This window comes from Poecilia reticulata, linkage group LG2, assembly GCF_000633615.1.
Source record: "Poecilia reticulata strain Guanapo linkage group LG2, Guppy_female_1.0+MT, whole genome shotgun sequence".
NCBI lineage: Eukaryota > Metazoa > Chordata > Actinopteri > Cyprinodontiformes > Poeciliidae > Poecilia > Poecilia reticulata.
Genome location: NC_024332.1, coordinates 31,156,794 through 31,170,876, shown reverse-complemented (window position 1 = coordinate 31,170,876; position 14,083 = coordinate 31,156,794). Strand labels below are relative to the sequence as shown.

At 36.5% G+C, this 14,083-nt stretch overlaps 1 long non-coding RNA gene across 1 annotated transcript; it reads left to right on the top strand.

The window, feature by feature from the left end:
• The first annotated feature begins 1,905 nt into the window (after positions 1-1,905).
• On the top strand, positions 1,906-6,044 carry LOC103458210 (uncharacterized). The gene is made up of 3 exons (XR_532556.1): positions 1,906-1,993; positions 5,595-5,685; positions 5,880-6,044. It is a non-coding gene; the product is annotated as an uncharacterized LOC103458210 (long non-coding RNA).
• Positions 6,045-14,083: the final 8,039 nt, after the last annotated feature.

Sequence of the window (14,083 nt, the reverse complement as noted above, 5' to 3'; positions counted from 1 at the left end):
GTAAAGCAGTAGGCAACTTTAAACAATGGCGTTTTGACAAATGAAGGTGACATGCAAGGGGGGGAAATAATTTGACAGGTGACAAATGTTGAGCTGTGATACAATCTGAAAATCAGGCCACCTGAAATATGACTCACTCTATTAAAATCACTCAGGAAGGATATTGAATGGTTCTTTAAAGACTTCAAATATCTGATAAGACATCTTTTTCCATTTAATTGAATGTTTTATTTATGATTAGTACCACTGAGTCAAAAAAAAAGAGTTGATTCCAGCTGTGTGTGGTTATTAGTTTGGCACATCATGCATTTGTTTATGGGAAAACAATCCATCAATCTCATGAATAGTTGTATCTATTCAGTAATATCATCATCAGTCCACACTGTAGGCAACAGTCTGGTCCAATGAGATGTACTGTCATCGCTGTGTGCTGCAGATTCTCAGATGTTTAGAATAAACTATCTGAGATGAAAGGTGAAAAAAGCTGAGATTGATTACTTAAAAAGTGCCTTCTGACAGAGTAGATGTTAAAGAATATTACTTTATTTATGAATGTTAAATGGAAGTGATTAGGTACTTTGCCTCTCTTCCAAAGCGACATTTTTTCTGTTAGTAATTACCAGATGGTTGCTGCAGACAGATCCAAGCTGAGCTGCGGCAAAAAACAAAAACAAATACAATGTGAAAGAGTACAAACAAATAAGATAGAAAAAAAAACTGAATGGCTGCAGCATAATGTCATCATGATGCCACTGAGGCACAGGATGAACTATCATTTCTGCAGATTCAATTTTAATACATCATGTAGTCTCTACAAAAAAAATAAAAAATCTTACTGTATCGAACTGCAAAACAGATTTTCGTGGTGATTTTACAGTTTGATGATTTTCATTGAAGTGTTTTTTAACATCTCATATCTGATTTTCCTGCTCAAAGAAATATTAACGGTGATTTATGGCCACGTCCGAGCTGACTCCAACAGCCTGTTTCAATTTAATTCTCAGACTCGTTTCAATTCCAACACAAACACATGAGTCATGTACAGTGAATGTTGGTAATTTTCTTTCCCTCCATGTTAAGAATCAGCTGCAAGTACTTGCCGAAGTACCTTTATACTAAATCGGGAGTGGGGAGGGGGGAGTAGATAAATAAAATGTACATTTATCATGGTGTAACAGAAGAATGACATTCATGTAAAGTAAAACTTTTTTTTTTTTTACATCTACTGTACTTTTCTAATAGAAATAAAATATTGATTAAAACAGCAAAATTATCTAACAAAATGAAGAAAAAAAAATAACACAGTGAACATCTAGCTCACCGATATCCGAGGTTTCATAAGAATCTACACTCACATAGTAAAAAACAACTGGGAGTGACACAAAGAAGCAGCTTTCTATCGTGATCCTTTGGTTGTTGTCTGTATGTGTGTACTTCCTGGTCTCACTCTACCCTGCCTTGTGTGCTGCTGATTACCTGTGAGCGCAGGGCTGCTCTCTCTGCTGCAGCCACACCTGATTCCAATCAACTCATCAAGCCTGCAGCTCAAAGAGTCTGCTGGTTGGCTGTCACTCCTGTGGAAACCAGGCGCATTCTGAGTTCCTTTTTACCTTCCCTTTTGTTTCCTCTGTGATCCAGAATTGAAGTCAAGTTTATTTTTAGACCACTTTTCAGCAACAAGGCAGTTCAAAGTGCTTTATATCATTAAAATATTATACAGTCACCAGTTAGGAATGAAGCAATAAACATTACATTTTGTCAAACGCTATCATCAAGAAAATATGCATCAAATACGTTGATCAAACTTCCAGTTATCATTGGTCAAAGGGAAATTTAGGAGGTGGGCTTTTAGCCTTGATTTAAAGGAGATGTTCAGAAAACATCTCTCAAATGTTTGAAGCTGCTGCCACACCCAGATGATAATACTCACCTGAAAACCCGACCTCATCCACCTCACATCCTCTCTGGCAAACATGAAGAGTCATGAAAACAGGTAAAAAAAAACAAACAGAAAACAAGGCAGAGTTGTGTTAAAGTTTTTAGGGATTTTGTTTGACAGTTATATCCATTTTGTTATTTATCTGCTTTGTGGTTTATGTTCAGATATGGAAAAATTGGAAGAAGCACAGGAAGGAAAGTGTCTTGCATTACAAGATTGCTTTTCATTAGAACAAATAAACACCGATATCGAAGAAGCTTTAGCTTAATGTGCTGCAACACATAGATTTTTTTATGTGTTCCGGGGTTGGTCGTTTTGATGAAGATCTTCATAATTAGCAACCGTGAAGATCTTCACATAGGGAGATTAAATAGTGCTGGAAATAAACACGTACCATGTGAAACAAGATGTCAGACGCTGCAGCCTTTTTGCTTTTGACCACAGCAAAAACAAAAAGACTGAAGCCAGTGAAATATACTAACAGGTTGTAACTCCTTTCTTTCAATGCTGTGGGTCATATCCTGTTGCTGCGGTGCATCTTTAAAACATAAAACAACGATAGAACAGAATGTTTACCATGGATATATTAAATACAGGCTAGCACAAATAAGTTGCTCACCGAGAAGTTCCAAAGATTGCTTGAGTGACTCCTGCTGTTTGGGCTTCAGGAGACGTCACATCTGCCAAGTGATCAATCCGAACATGTACAGGAATACACTGCATCACTGATGATATTCAGACATGAGGGTAAGAATGTCATTTAGTCTTTTTAATACATGACAAAAAAGTCTGCAGTATTGACTTACTTCTATTGTAATATTAGTAAAAGACTATTTTATTATAATGTTTCACATTGATGCATGATAACAATCAGAGCTTATCTTGCATGATGCCATTCATGATTGTCATATAAAACCAACTGCATCTGTCCCCACCTAATTACGCAATCAAATTCTGAGTGAACAAAAACCTTGATGTTTGCAGACAACAGCTTTGCAAATTTTAAACCGTGTTTGTTATTGCTATTCTCTCTATCTGTTCGTCAAACTCTTTTTTTGTTGGTTACATCTGCTCTCTGCCTAATTATCTTTAATGCATTAGTTTTTTGTTTCTCCCACTTTTTGTTTGTTTTCCAAGAGGCAAGTGATATACTGTTCATGCATATATGCAACGGGGGAAAGCAGCTTCTTCGAGAGACCATAACTCATGGGCCTAAAGTTGGCCTTATTTACATTTTATACAATACAATCTTGATTTCTTGTTTTCCTTTTAAGCCATGTGTGTACATTTTATAAGAATGCATGCAGTTGGTAACCATGCAGAACTTTGTTCTTTTTGTCGCCAGCAATGAACATTTACATTACTTAAACCTGTACACCTGACTCTGCACACTTGAAGACATTGTTCCAGTTGAATCCCTTTCATTCTATTTATAGTGTTTGGTGGGATTATACATGTTGTTCTTGGAAAAAGCATTAACACCCCTTGAGCTTTTCTACATTTTGTCAACTTTTCATAAATAAAAATACAATCCTGTACATTTATTCTCAGCCTCCCCCGTATCACTTTGTAGAACCACGTTTCACTGTAATTACAGCGGTTGAACCTTCTGGGGTAAGTCTCAGCTGGCTTTAGTCATTCACAGACTAAATATTTTAGCCAATTTTTCTTTTTGGAAACGGCTTAAGCTCAGGCTTGGATGAAGAGCATCTGGAAATATCAATTTTCAAATCTTGAAACAGATCTTTAATTTGATGTAGACCTTGAATTTTAGGCTTTTAGTCTCAGTTGTTTCATTATCCTTTTAGTAAAGCTTAGTATAGTCCTACACATGTACCTGTGCCTTGTTTCAATGGGAGATTCTAGTTTCTAACAAGTTTTCTTTTTAGATACACATTTGCTGTGTCCTCTAAATGACCTAAGAGGTTCATTGATTAGTCAAAGACAAGTCATTCCAGGTGAGGTTGATAACACGTTAGGAACAAAAGTAAATTTGGTAAAAATACAGAGTTGATGTTGTAATCTAGTATAGCACTTTATCGAAGAACTATTTCACAGTTTCAATGACAATTGTGTAGCTCAAATTTAAAATTTAAGACTCTTAGACTGGTAAAATCTAATAGAAGTATCCTTTGAAATTAGAGCTTTAGGGTTTCAAAAGGTTCAGTGGTTAGGGTTTCAACAGACATTGAACATACTTTTCATTGAGCTCCCATTTCCGCATAAAAGCTGTAATATAATATTATTATCATAAATTTCATGTTTCCATTAGCTTTAAGCAGACAACTTTAGTGTAATTTATCTATAAAATGTGTCCCACATAGTAAACTGAGTTACTAAAATACACAAACTTCTCTGAAATGTTGCAATTTATTCAATGTGACTGTATGTTGGGTTTTTATTTCTGGGATTTGAAAAAGTGCAGCAACACGTGCCATACTTAAAACACAAGATTCACAGACAGAAGAGTAAAAAAGCAAAAACATTGTTGATTATTTAACTACTTGTGATAGAGTAGTTAACTCCTAAAACAATAACTAGTTGCCACCCTACATGACATGTGGCTTCCTTTAAACAATAGGTTTCTTCAGGCCACTCCAAGATAAAGACCAAATTTGTGGAGTGCGTGGACAAAGGTCCAGTTCCTCCAGAGTTACCTTGGGCCTCTCGGCTGCTTCTCTGATTAATGCTCTCTTTGCCACGCCTGTCAGTTTGGGTGGACAGCAGGTTTGCAATTGTGCATTTTCAGATGATGAATTGAACAGAGCTCTGCGAGATGTTACAACCTGGGGACATTGTTTTATAACCTATAACTTCTCTGACCAGTCTGCTGTGTTCCTTGGTCTTTATGATGATTTTTTGTTGCCTGATATTAATCTAACAAATCTCTGAGCCCTTCATAGAAAACAGATTTGTGCTTATTTTGCGCCTAAATTAAAAAAAGGTAAATAAATAAGCGGGATGAATCCTTTTGCAAGGCACCATAGCATTCACAGAAGATACAGTGATGATTGAATCTCTTGAGTTTGTCTTCCTGTACCTCAGGAGCTGGAACATACAGTGAAAGTTTCGAAAGATTAATGAACGGACCGAAGTTTCAGAGACCCGAATGTTCTTTTTATGACCGGCTGTAGCAGGGAGCCGCTTGTTTCATTAGACCATCTTCATCATTTATGCACTGATGGGAACACAAGGTTTTGGGGTTACACACTCTAAATGGTACTTTACTCATTCAGCCACAGGGCAAGACTAATGGAATCCACTGATCCCCACTGCTCCAAATGGTACCAGGAAAGAAAAACTGCAACCCAAACTCTGCTTAAGATTCTTTGCACAAATATTGCCAGAAGAAACACATTAAATATTTTATCTTTGAAATATTTGATGACTATCAGTAAACTTCATAAATGCTCTCATGGATCCATAAAAAATATATCTTTTCACTTTGTTTGCATTTTCATCTGCAATGAATTCTTATTTCCACGGGCAATGAAAGAGAACTGTGAATGTTTTACGTATTTTATATTGATTGGGTGGGTCTATTTAATTCAATTGCTGCATATCCTTACTTGGAGGTGCTGTGAAAATCGTTTGAGAATCGATGGGCGGAAGCAAGCAAGACAAAAATAATTGACTGTTTTTCAAACTCCTGCAGGCAGCAGAATAACTAACCAAAAACAGCTCCCAGGGATGTCGGAAATTGGTTTTGCAAATCCTTCGGCAACACGTTCCGCCCAAGAAAAATGGTAATATAGAAATCCATTTCAAACTCTATAGTGCAGATGAAGTTTATTTTCTTTGCTCTTTGTTGCTTTTTTGTCATGTTCTGACACTATTTGGATAGACAGAGATATGCTGATAGTTGTCTTCTTCTGAGGACACTTGAGGTATGTGTGTGTGTGTGTGTGTGTGTGTGTGTTCTTAATCTTAAATCTTTCAGGGCGTAGGAACCAGATGCAGTGAGGTGGAGCTCTCCCCCGCAGAGTGATCTCCCTGGGCGCCTGGAGGTCCACTTCCAATCTATTTGCTGTAATTGCCGTCAGAGTGTACACCTTGGAGTCTTCTAATTCCCTCTTTTATTTCAGCCACCATGAGGCAGACCATCTGTCCTTCTGCCCCCCCCCCCAACCCTTTGTCAGGCATCAGGTCTCTCCGTATCCTGCACAAAAGCAAACAGGCTTACATTCATTCACACACTTAGAAACACAACAACAAACATATTTGTGTTCAGCTTTTGATGCAGCACACCTTTGTCCACTCAGTGTTGCGCGACCGCAACTGGGAACACGTGTGCATGTTTTCACAGCGTGGCAGTGAGGACGCACACAGTGCTGCCACACAAGAGGCTTGTCAAGATATGAGAAGTAAAGAAACACATCTTATAATTGTTCTTCTATCAGTTCAGTTTACCAGAAACCCCCCCCCCCAAAAAAAGAAGCATACATTTTCTTCTAAAGATGAAAAGTTTTTTCTTTGGGATTTTTGATGAATTGATTTCAGTCACCAGTCACTCATTGAAGTTGAAGGACATTTCTAAACTCCTTTACACAGCTGCGCACGAGGCACTCATGTGACTGCGGATGATGTCATGTGATATTTACATATCAAATCCAGCTGCGTTCCTCCGCTTGAGCTTTTGTCAATCTCACTATTCTTGTGTATTTGCATGAAGCAGCAAATAAAAGGAACTGCTTAAGTCTTGAAATTTTTCACATAATGCATGTTGTTGAGACGATCAAAAGTTTTTTCAACTTTTTAAAAATCTGTGGTAAGTATAGGCATCAGGTTAGGTTCAAGGAGTCGCTATGTTTTCATTCTAGTCTAACTCTAAATTTTCCAATTATGCCTAAAATATTAAAAATGCTAATTCTCAAAAAGTGTTTAAAATAATTCTTTCTTCAGAGAAGAATTCTCCATTTTGTGACAGATCATTGTAAGTTTTTCAGATTTTGACCTGGAGATAATTAAATGCTGTCAAGATTCACTAAAATTAAGTAGAGCTCATAAGCACAGGAAGGATGCTCTGAAGCAAATCACAATAAGACATTCAAGGTGTTCTCACAAGGTTTACAAATTGCTTTTGTGCACAATTTGGATGGATTGAGGTTTTATCATTGTTTGTGTGACGAAGAGTTGTCAACACATCTTCATTAGTTAACTGTCAACAGGATTAGGTTAACAACTACTTATTTTTTATTTAAAATAAGATTACATCACTACAATAGGGTGTCAAGCTTTTAGCACTCACCATCACATCCTAGATTCATAATTATAGTTTTAACTTACTTTGTCAGACAAAGTCTCATTAAACGGTTGCAGGATTGTGCTGGTTTTAATTGAAAAGCAGTAGATGTTTAATATCCAGATCTTGTTAAACCTTTCCCATTAAGAACCTACCACTTTTCCCTAACTTCTCACTCAAAAGCTAAAAAAAAAAAGAAATAGAAACAAATCTCACATTTAGCTTTCATTATTTCAGTCAAGTCATTCAAAAGGCTCAGCAGCAAAACATTGTTCTGCTCAGACAAACAATATTAATTAGAAGAAATGCTGGCGGAGGCTTTCCTGTGCTGACATTTTCTGTGTCTATCTCACTGCGTCTTTGTTTGTGGTTTTCCACACTGCAGCCGTGCTGTCTGGGGCTTGCAACTGATTTAAATACCATCCCATCTCATTAACATGCACAGATAGAACTGCGAGGGCCAATTACATTCATCTTGTCATGTGGCTGGGCTTCCAAGTCGTTAATATTTTATGGCAACACGCTCCCCCAGCCACAGCAGCAACACACCAGTGCTCTTACATTATTCCACAGCTCAGGACGCGAGATCAGAAACATCCGCCTGAATACACGTTCCTCTAGGTCATGACAACATACGCATGAAAAATGAGTTGAAGAGGCAAATAGCGAAACACCACATATAGATATTATAGCTGATTATTATCAGGCAAACAAGCCTGCAAAGTAATCTAAAGTTTTATTATTATGATTCCAAATAATTGTGGCGATATCGTTATTTTGTAATCAGTTGAGAGCCACTTCTAAATAAGTGATGATTCGGAATGAGGCTCCTGTTACTAAAATAGTTTATGTTCAGTTACTACAACATATAACTGAACATTATGCGTATTGCTAAATACTTATATAATCCCTAAAACATCTCTATGTCTTATGTTGCATGTTTTGCATTTAAACACTGTTTTGTTTTTCCTTTACTTTTTATTTTAGCTGTCATGTATTTCTCGTTGTTGTTTTCAGTTTTCAGTTTTCAGCTTTCAGCGTACTTTGCCTCAAGAAACCAAAGACTAATTAGCTTTATTACTAAAAGATATATATCACATTAAATAAGTATAAAGAACTCCTTCCCGACATGACACTGTCTTAAATTTAAATATCTATCCTGATGGAATGGTTCAAATCTACCTGCTGGAGAAGATGATGCCAACCTTCATATATTTTGACAGGCTGATCTTTTAGTCCACTGAAAAAATGAACCAACTTTAAAAAAAATCACTCTAACTTTATTAGTAATAACATGAGATATAACAACTGACAGTATTTTTGTAAGATGGTTTAAATAAGCTTTTTTTTTTAGCATTCTGCTGCATCTATTATTCTGGGCTTTTAGTTGTTTTTTGTTTTCTGTGTATCATTTGTTGTTAAATGTGCTTTATAAGTGGATTGGATTTGAGAGAATCTTCCATTTTTATTTTCACCAGTGGTTGAAAAAAAAAATCATCGGTTAAAACAGTTTTTATCTCCCTGTAGAAAAGATGCACATGTAAGAGTCTATCCAGTACTATTGAGGAATGTTGCTATTGGCTGTTGCTAAGTGATGTCATAACTAATTTGCATGTGAGTGTAGTGGATGCTGATCAACAGCGGCTGTACTTTGCCTCCTCCCCTAGCAAAACAGACAGGCAGTATTTCTTTTGTAAGTTATTGGATCTATTAAGAAGAATAAACATCTATCTGATTGATGTTATGTATTTATATATTTTCAACACTCATCTATGTTTTACAAATTTTACTTGAAAATAAAACTATCAAAAATAACCCGATATCTCCAATATGCAGATTTAAGTTATTATAAAAAAGAAACCCACGAATGAAGTTGTGGCGGATTATCAAAATAAATGCTTGACTTCTACTTGCTCTTCTTCAACTTAAAGCTGCTGAGTATGTTATGAACTGTTTTCACCTGGACATTCAATCACTTCCTCTGTTCAAGTTGTAGAAATATATGTCTTATTGTAGAGCATGTTCTGGAAAATTTCCGCAGTGTTTCCTTCTTGTCTGATCCACTGAACATCATACTTGTTTTGAAACTCAGTAGGTGCTGAGTGGAGGAACTAGTCTGAACAAGTTTAAACTCCTTTAAAAATGAACATTTAATCACGGTGAACAAATGAAAACAGCTGTATGAATAAAGCATTGCTGATGTTTTCTTACAGAAAACATCAGCAATTGTCCACATCAATGTTAGTGATAGCTTGACATCAAAACAGCTCAAGCACATATGAATCAGAAACACAGTTTTTATAAGCAAACATTAATTAAAAGAAAAATAAAAGGTTTATTTTTGGTATAAACTAAAGTATTAGTTGATATTTAAAAAAAACACATTTCGTTAAATTTAAGTACGGACTTTCTGTCTCATTTTTAAAGTTGTCAAATCTGAAGACAAATGACGTGTCCACGCCCTTGAAAAGAATTGTTTTTCCCACACACAAAGACAAAGATTTATGCAACAGCTGCTTCAGCCTTTCAGTTATGTGCCTGATGAACTGAGGGAAATATGAGCACAATAATCCCGGAAAAAAAAAATCTATAGCCGAGCTCCTGTAATTCCTTTAATGACTTCTCTAATGAAAGTAGCCAGTCTTCAGAACAATGGCCACAGTTTGTGCCTCAACCGTGCAGCGCGAGGATGGCTTGAGGAGACAAGCCCGGCCCATTTTCTGACTGGTAGCAGCAGTCTACAACGACTCGCCTTCTGGCTCTGTGGTGGTACATGCCGAGATTGATGTGTGTTCCTGACAACGGCTATTTATATAGTGAGATGCTGCTTGGCAATGTGAGTGGGGGGTGGAGGGGGGAAGTCACTTAGCCGAGCAATTTCCTCACACAGCGCAGCCCTTTCGTTTCATTTCACCAGCACAAATCATATTTTGGAGAAACTGCTTGGCTTTAAACTATGAAGAGTTGTGCTTTATTGTATCACAGATTGTGTTTGACAGTAAAATCAGGGGGAAAATAAATCCATTCCTCTGAGTTGTTAAACAATGCAATAAGGAACAAATCACTGGGCATATTATTGTTGTAAATTATCATTGTGTGGCTGAGTTAGACTTTAGCATTAATCTGAACGCTAAAGATTTTTATATGAATTTTATGACAAAAATATGTTTTACTCACATTAATATCAAGATTGTTAAACTCATATGCTCGAGTTAGTAAATGGAATTAAACTGCAAAATAATGGTAAGAGATATCTTAAGACACTGAGTCTGATGTCCAGACCAACGCTTCACATAGTTTCCATGGTAACACATGGTGGTGGCAGCATCATGCTGTGGTGATGCTTTTACTCAGCAGAAATGGAAATTAACATTGTGTTTGTGAGTTAAAATCCAGAGTTTATACAAAAAAATATTGTTTAAAATTAGTATCACACAGTTATACTTATATGCTTGAATCATTAAATTGTGTCAAATGGAAAAGAAAATATATTTACACAGTGATACTACGCATGTCTGCCATGTTATGTAGAGTTTGATTTTTATAAGCACATGCATGATTGAACATAAACACAGACATAATATTATTTACAAAGCATTGCATTTCACTTCAAAAATATCTATGATCTCAATTTCTGTTCTTGAGTCCAATCAGATTTTCTCAGCAGCGACCTCTTCTGTTCAAAGTAAGAACTGCAGTGAGGGTTTAGTACCTGGTGTGAAGGCATTAACATCAAACGGACGGTCTTCACGTTTGATCTAGACTGAGATATCTATCTTTTGAAGAGACACCTAGACACCTAGAATTTCTCCATCTCACCTAAACATGCACAGATTAACAGTGGTGGTGGCAGCATCATGCTGTGGGGATGTTTTTCTTTATCAAAACCTGGTGAGAGTGAAGGAGGAGGATAATATGGTTTAACATTTTTAGTAGCAGAAAAAGACTCAAGACTCAAGAGATTTACCTTCCAATAGTATGATGATAACCATGTAGAGCGAGGTGCTGTAGAAAAAAGCTGCAAATAACAGGAGGATTTCTGTACAATAGACAAGGTTTATCCACACAGTTTTTATTCTTACTTTTCTTGACTAATCTTTCCAGACTTCTGAGTCTGTTTTCATGTTAATTTTAGGAAGCTTTAAATATACAACCGGCAGAAATTATAAACAGAAAGGTAGAAAGGACACGAAAAGGAGACAAGGGAGGACAGGAAGAAGGGAGGAAGGTGAAAAAAGGGAAAGAAGATAGGACACAAGACAAAAAAAAACTCAAAAAAGACTGAAGCAAAAACATGACAAAGGAAGGAAAGACACATAAGAGAAAGGGACACAGTATGTAAAATGAAAGAAGGAAGGACACAAAGAGGAAAACAAAGGAAGGAAGTAATGAATCAAAGACAGAAATTAATGATTAAAAGAATAAAACACAGAAGGACAGCGGTAAAGAATGGACATAGGTCATAAGGAAGGAAGAAAGTGCACAAGAAAGGAAAGAATTTACTCAACGTAGGACAGTGGTGCCCAACTCTAGTCATGGAGAGCTACCTGGAACATGAGAGGATGTTGTTTTCACACAGGTCGTCCTGCTTTCACACCCCACAACCAAATGGGGCGCTGCAGATGCCCATTGTCTTCCAGTCCACAGGTTGTCAGGCCAAACTTTGATGTTAGAAAGAGTCAACAGAATGTGACTCTTTCATGTGATGCTGTGTAGAATCCTCCACGACTCAACTGTTTGTAATTTGCTACTGGATTTGCAAACCAATCCCCCATTTAGGAAATGGAAAGACTTTGTGGCACTTTACATAGTCTGTAATTCTTGTAAGAAGAAAGATTGCATCTTACAGACACTGCTGTGCTTGGTCTCTCGATCTTCTCTATTTTTAAACCTGTCCTAACATCCTGCAGCTTTTAGATGCATCCCTTCTCCATCACACTTTAATACAATATACTGTATTTTCCAGACTATAAGTTGCAGTTTTTTTCATAGCTTGGCTGGTGTTGCGACTTATAGTTAGGTGCAACTTAAATATTTGTCTTTCCACGGCATGATGCATTTTTTGACTGGTAAATAAAAATATAATGTGGAAAATACAGTACACACAGTGTATTTTCCATATACAGCTTTATATGGTATCACACCAGACTCAGTCAGCCATGCGAGTCAGGTGTGTTGAAGGAATGAAGTTAAAAGTTGTAAAATGGCTCTCCTGGACTGAATGTGGACGCTCTTGTCTTGACATACTATAATGAAAAGTCTGGAAAGAAAAAATAATTAAATGTGAACTTTTTCAGAATATGTGGGAATCCCACTTAAGACAAAACAGACATAAACATGACAAAGACACACAAAGCAGTTAAGACCAATATAAAAACAAGTTAAATTGAGTGCAATAAAGATCGGAAACTAGATTTGGTTAGCCTGTCAGTTTAACCATATTTAGTCACCATTTGTCTTTCTCTGGACTATTTACCTTATTTACTACATATGTCTTAGAATCAAGGAAGGAAGAATAATTAGCAAATAATTTTGCTTTGTGAAGAAAGGGGCAAATGCATATTTTCTTTTATTTCCAATATGATGTCTAATTATAATCTTGATTTTCAAATTTTTCAGAACTAAAGTGTCCATGGAAGCTGCAATAGAATGGAGGCATCAGTCTGTAAGACACACTTGAGACGCACAAATTAAAACACATAACTGAGTAATAAATTCGAAATCTTCTGAACATTACTCATGTCTCTTATCTGTTGTCCAGCATTCCTCATATATCATTTCTCAAACAGTCAGAATTACTGAGGCGTGAGGTGTAAGCGGCTCCACGTTTTGCATATCAACCATCTTCCTGCTGACAAATGTTAGCTTTAATAAAACCAGCGAACAGAGACGGGAACGGGAGGAGCGTCCAACAAGCCGGGAGTGATGCTGAGAAAATTTAGCAGGAAATGAAAAGTAGAATTGTCTTGGGGGAGGAATATCAAAAATCCTCATAATCATTTGTCACATTGTGATCCATATCAGTGAAGCTCAAGCGATGTATCTGTTGCAAACACGGCTTGTTGTCTGAGAACTTTTCCAGGTTTTGCCTGCTGCGGACATTTTGCTTTGAACCCAACCCTCACTGCTGTAAACTGAAGCGACGCTAGAAAGCAACAAATCACTTTGGATCCTTTGTTTTATCAGGAAAATGTAGATTGATTAGCGCACTATAGGACTTTATACTGGATCCCTAAAGACGCTAGAATCATCACAACTATCCAAGGACTTTGATCATGTAAAGCAGAACAAAATGTTTATAACGGAGCTCAGAAGTGTTTATACCTAATCAGGAATGAAATGCAGGATTCAGTTGAGGCCTTTCAAAGGAAATGAGACATATAGCACTACCAAAGTATTTCAGCATGTTAAGCTTTTCATTGTAAAGAATGAAAAGGACCCATTCTGTAGACTTTCCTCTATCTTTTAGTGTTGGGTGTCTTCATTTGAAATACTTTTTTAACAACAGAAACATTTTTATAAAAGAAACATCTCATAATTTCATAAAGAATCAAAGTTCTTGTTTTAGATACAAAAAAAATGGTACAAATCACACTACACTGTAGTTGTGTAGTAAGTAAGTAAGTATTGTGTTTATCATGTGACAATGATGTTAACATGACCAGTATATACATTTGTCACAGGATTCTTACACATTTATGTCTTATGTTCATTAAAAATGTACAAAGCTAACTTTCACTATTCATTTATGACAGGTGTTTCTGCAGTGGTCAGGATTTAAATATTCCGGAAATACCAGAAAGGAATGAATGAATGAATGAATGAATGAATGAATGAATGAAGGAAGGAAGGAAGGAAGGAAGAAAGGAAGGAAGGAAGGAAGGAAGGAAGGAAGGAAGGAA